The sequence below is a fragment of the Microtus ochrogaster genome, unplaced genomic scaffold (assembly GCF_000317375.1).
Source record: "Microtus ochrogaster isolate Prairie Vole_2 unplaced genomic scaffold, MicOch1.0 UNK5, whole genome shotgun sequence".
Taxonomy (NCBI): domain Eukaryota; kingdom Metazoa; phylum Chordata; class Mammalia; order Rodentia; family Cricetidae; genus Microtus; species Microtus ochrogaster.
In genome coordinates, this window is record NW_004949103.1 from 1,454,433 (window position 1) to 1,459,775 (window position 5,343).

Genomic DNA, 5,343 nt, shown 5'->3' on the forward strand with positions numbered 1-5,343 from the left:
GAGCATTGGACAGCAGCAACACCACCAATGCCAGGTTGCTGGGGTCCCACAGGTGGTGGCAGGATTGTGATCCTGGTTGGAATCCAGGAGCTGTCCAAGGAGAATCCTGCAGTAGAGCAGATGCTGCAGCTTCCCAGAGATTCGAAGCCTGGCAGAGTCCAGAACAGCTCGAGTGAGGCAAGCATGGGCTCTAGGCACCCAGAGAGGGTGTTACATACACTGTGTGGTGTTGGGTAATTGGCAGTTCTAGGACCAGCCACAGGTAGTGGTGCTGTACTGGGTTTTGAATGTGGTTGCCCACCCCTTTGCCTCAGGCACTATCCCAAAATGCAAGTCCATGGGAAGACAAAGGGAACAGCTGCTAGAGAGCCTCTTTGATGCCAACGGTCTTCTTGCCTCCTCTGACAACCCAAGGAAAAGAACCCTGTGCCCTTCTACTGTCAATCAGGCTGGTCCCCTGAAGTAGTCATGCCTTCCCCACCATTCAGCTTGTTGGGTTTTGAGTCATATGCAGTTGAGATGTAAGCTGGTAGGAACGGCAGTTGGCACCAAACCTCAGTGACCAAGTGGTTAGATGCCCAGTGGTTGGAGAGATAATTAAAGGGGGGGTTGGAGGGACACTCTCAAAGGCTACCTCATGGGGACAACCTCAGGACACAGAACCCTTTGACTCATAGCTCTTGATGCCCTTGGCTGTGGGAGAATTTGTCTCTTCCCCATCTTAGTCATGTGGCTTTGAGCATATTGGCAACTTGAGAGAGGAAGTAACCCCGGGTAGCATCTGATCCAGGAACAGGAGATTATGGAAGAAGAGCTAGATTCAGAGGAGCCAGAAGAGGTAATTAAATAAGAATTTGTGGATAGACAAGATCTCTAGGTTGTGGGCTGTGCCTGGGGCAGGCCCTAGCATGCTCTGGCCATGAGACATCAGGAGCATGATCAGGTTCCAGGAGTTTTGGGGTAATGGGGTCCAGCAGGGCTATCAAGAATGGTATATTGTAGTAGGAGACCACTTGTTCATTTCCTGGCCACCCAGACTCCAGAAATAACCACACAGAAACCATATTATTTGCAATACTGTTTGACCAATAGCTAAAGCATATTTCTGGCTAACTCATATCTTAAATTAACCCATCTCCATTAATCTGTGTATTGTCACATAGCTGTGGCTTACTGTCAAGGTTCGGTGTCTGTATCTGGCAGGGTTACATGGCTTCTCACTGACTCTGCCTTCTTTTTTTAAAAATATTCATTTATTTATTATATATACAACATTCTGTCTGTATGTATGCCTGAAGGCCAGAAGAGGGCACCAAACTCCATTACAGGTGGTTGTGAGACACCATGTGGTTGCTGGGAATTGAACTCAGGACCTTTGGAAGAGCAGGCAATGCTCTTAACCTCTGAGCCATCTCTCCAGCCCTGACTCTGCCTTCTTTCTCCCAGCATTCAATTTAGTTTTCCCGGTCTAGTTCTATTCTGCTAAGCCACTGTCCAAAACAGCTTCTTTATTTATTAACCAATAAAAGCAACACATATATAGAAGGACCTCCCACACCATTTCCCTTTTTCTGTTTAATTAAAAAGGAAGGTTTTAACTTTAGCATAGTAATATTACATATAATCAAACAGGTATCAAGCAAGAATTACAGTTGCAATATTTATATCTACTTTATCTTTTATAAATAAGGAAAATTATAACTATTCTTCAACTCCATCAAAGACTCCAGAAGGATATAATATTACCTAAGTTAACAGGAAGTGCATTGCAAGCAACTTCCAAAACTCTAGAATTGACAGAGACATCTCACTGTCTGGACAGTCACCCAAAGTTCTTCTGTATCATTGGAGAATCTAGTTCAGCCTACAGGCCCATAGTATCCAGCAGACTTTCCTATGAAGCCAGAAATTTCAAAGACAGTTCTGCCTATATTGGCAGTTTGTCAGACACTTTCTTCTCTGTCCTGCAGAATGTCTGACAGACTCTTTCATGAAGCAGGAACCCCAAAGAACAACCCAACCTTAAGCAAAGTCAAAAAGCAATTTCTCTGTGGGCCCTGCATGTCCAGTTCATACAACATGGCATCAAACAGTCCAGGCAAGAGCAGTTTCTTGCCCAAATGGCTAGCCAGTGCCATAAGAGAGCCTCTCCAGTGCCCATCATCCTCTTGAAGAAGATTGGTGCTTCCAGGAGCAGATATGTCTTGTTGTCATGAAAAAAAGCACCTTAGGGAAGAAAATTTTTATTGTTGTTATTTTTATTTTTAGCTTATTATTCCAGAGTAGTAGAATCCCTTCTGGCAGGACAGATATGACAACAGGCAATGCCACATCTCACAAAGGTTCCGTAACCTCTCCAAACAGCTCCATCTACTGGTGAGGGCATGCTAATGCACATGCGTGTGCTTATGGGGGACATTTCCCATTCAAGCCACCCCTGCTTCTGATTTTGTCAACAGTTGTTCTGAGGGTGATTACTTCAGTCAGCCCCTCCTAGGTGCCTTCTTGTCACACTTCACACTACCCATTGTCCCAGAAGCCAGGCAGGTGTGGACTCCACCTGCCCAGGCCCCAGGGTCCAGGCCTAGGAGGTAGATCTTTTGATATCTATTTTAAAGTTTGGAGAACTGGGGCATGGTGGCTAAAGACTCAACCAAAGCTACCCTGAGGTAGTCAGAGCTCAGAGAAAAGTGTCTGTCTTCCCTGCATTGATACAAGAATGCCTGAAGCCAGGTGGGAAGGAACGGGTACATGTCACACCTAGGCAAATTTCATAGTCCAGGCCACCCGTGACAGCTCCAAAAACGAAGGAGGTCAAGGAGGAGATTGGACAGCAGCAGCAGGCATAAGCCAGACCTTCATTTGCCACACTGTGAGCATTTACTGAGGGAAACTCAGAGTAGTGACACCTAGGGACATAGTTTGGCCTGAGCCAGAGAGCTGGTCTGGTCATGGGCTCCTAGGCGTGGTGGCCCTCTGCAATCTGCCCAGCTGACTCCAGGTGCCAGCTCTTTCTGGGAAGAAGCCTAGTATGGTGTCCCCAACAGCTCAGAGATCAGTGACCTGAGTTATTGACATGGGCAGGGGGCGTTATTTACTCCACCCGGGTTCCCCAGTGTACATTCGCAAAGCCCACTGCAACTCAGTCCCCAGCTGTCTTGGGGTCTCTACTGCTTTGATAAAACACTATGACTAAAAGCAACCTGGGGAGGAAAAGGTTTATTTCGCCGTATAGCTTCTAAGTCTGCCGCTGAAGGAAGCCAGGCCAGGACCATAAGGTAAGAACCTGTAGACAGGCACCAAAGCAGACACCACGCAGAAGTGCTGCCTACTGACTTGACCCTCAGGGCTTGCTTAACCTGCTTTCTTACAGCAGCACCCATGACCACCTGCCCAGGGGTGGTACCACCCACAGTGGGCTGGCCCTCCCATGTCAATCACTAATTAAGAAAATATAGCACAGACTTGCCCACGGACCAATCGTGTGGAGGAATTTTCTCAATCACTATTCCTTCTTCCCAATGACTCTCACTTATGTCAATTGACAAAACACTAACCAGCACAAGGCCCTCCTTCCAGCTGTAGCTGGCTCATATCTCGGTCCCATGCAGCCCTAACGCCAGCGGGCTGTGAGAAAACTGGCTCCAGACCTCATCTACAATATCATAACACCAGATCCAAGGCACGAGGCTGCTCAGTTGCTCAGCTTTGTGGGTAGGAAAGCAGGGACAGGGTGTGGGTCCACCTCAGCACAAAACTGGCCATCTGCTGAAGACAAGCTTAGGAGTCTCCACTTTGGTGAGGTGGTCACCCCGTTACAGACATGGGGAAGGGCGCTGCAGGTAGCAGAGTGGGAGAGGGATTTACCAGGTGCAATGATGAATCTCAGCTGTCAACTTTAGGGACTCACCATGGAAAGTAACCTCCAGGCATGTTTTGAGGGAACATGTAGATTACTGAGGCCGGAAGACCCTCACTGTGGGTGGTACCGTCTTGTGGGCTAAGGTCTCAGACTGAAAAAACGGGAGAAAGTCACCTGAGAACCAATCATCTCCCTCTGCTTTCTGACCATGACCACAGGGTGACGCGCTGCACTGGGCTCCTGCAGCCGTGTCCTCCCTGGCATGGCGGACCACCCCACACTGTGAGCCAAAGCGACCTCTCATCCACAGGACTGCATGGCTATGGCCAGATACTGACTCCTAGGCAGCTCCCCAGATGAACTCAGAGTTCATCTCAGCCCCCAGACAACACAATGGCTCTCGCCTGTCCTTCACCCTAGCTTAATGGTAGACTGTCCTCTGAAGTGCCAGTGAAGGCCATGAACTCTGACCTCTGTTGAATTCCAGGCCCTTTCCGAGCCTGCACGGGACAAACACTCAACAAAAGGGTGTTTTTAAGGTGTCCTCACCACTAGGTTCTGATGGCTGTGGCTCTGCCCCTGTCTTTCCCTCACCTGAGGTGAGGAGCTGTCACCATAGTCATGGTTCAGCAAGTGACACAGACCTGAGGTTGTCTGAGGGTTCAGTGCCAGGTGGCAATCAGACTACAGGGAAACGGGAGTCTCTGGAACATCCCCAAAGCTAACTTGAAGGAAGGCTGTGACATGGGTGTCTAAAGCAGCTGACCTCATCCATTCTTGAGGCCCCTCCATAGGCCTCTCCCCAAGTGGCCCAGAGTGACCTCCTTTACTTAAAGCCAGCTCTTTGTAGGCCTTAATCACTCCCTCGCATGGACATGCGTAATGGAACCTAAAGTACTCTGCTAGATGACCAGTAGTGACATACAGAAAGCTACCATCACAGCCACCACCACACACAGCCAGTGACAGCATTACTGACATTTTACAGGACACCTGTGATATCCATCTGGCTGTCTACCACCTGTTTTCCCCTCTTTTCTGGGTCATAAGGAGGTGCCAGGCACATAGCTGCCCCAGAACATAGGGGTTGGTGGTCCCTTTCTGAGTCCTGGCACCCGCAGTCAGCAAGGGCTGGCAACTCTGACTTGACTGACCCTAAGCCCATCACCCATCAGACCCAAGGTGACCCTGAGTGCCCGCAGCTTCTATTCTCTTGCCCTTCACCAAGGCTCACAATGCAGTCTGACCTCCTGGCTAGACGTGGCTCTGCCCACTGAGCTACAGTGAGCTATCCCTGGTGTCCTATGCACCTTCACAGGGGTTCAGGACCTGCACCAGAACAAGGTGCAGATGACTAGCTTCAGGCAGGGCTCTGTAGTCAGGAGGACTTTCAGAGGGACACCTCTCAAAGAAAATGGCCAAGCCGGGCGGTGGTGGCGCACGCCTTTAATCCCAGCACTCGGGAGGCAGAGACAGGCGGA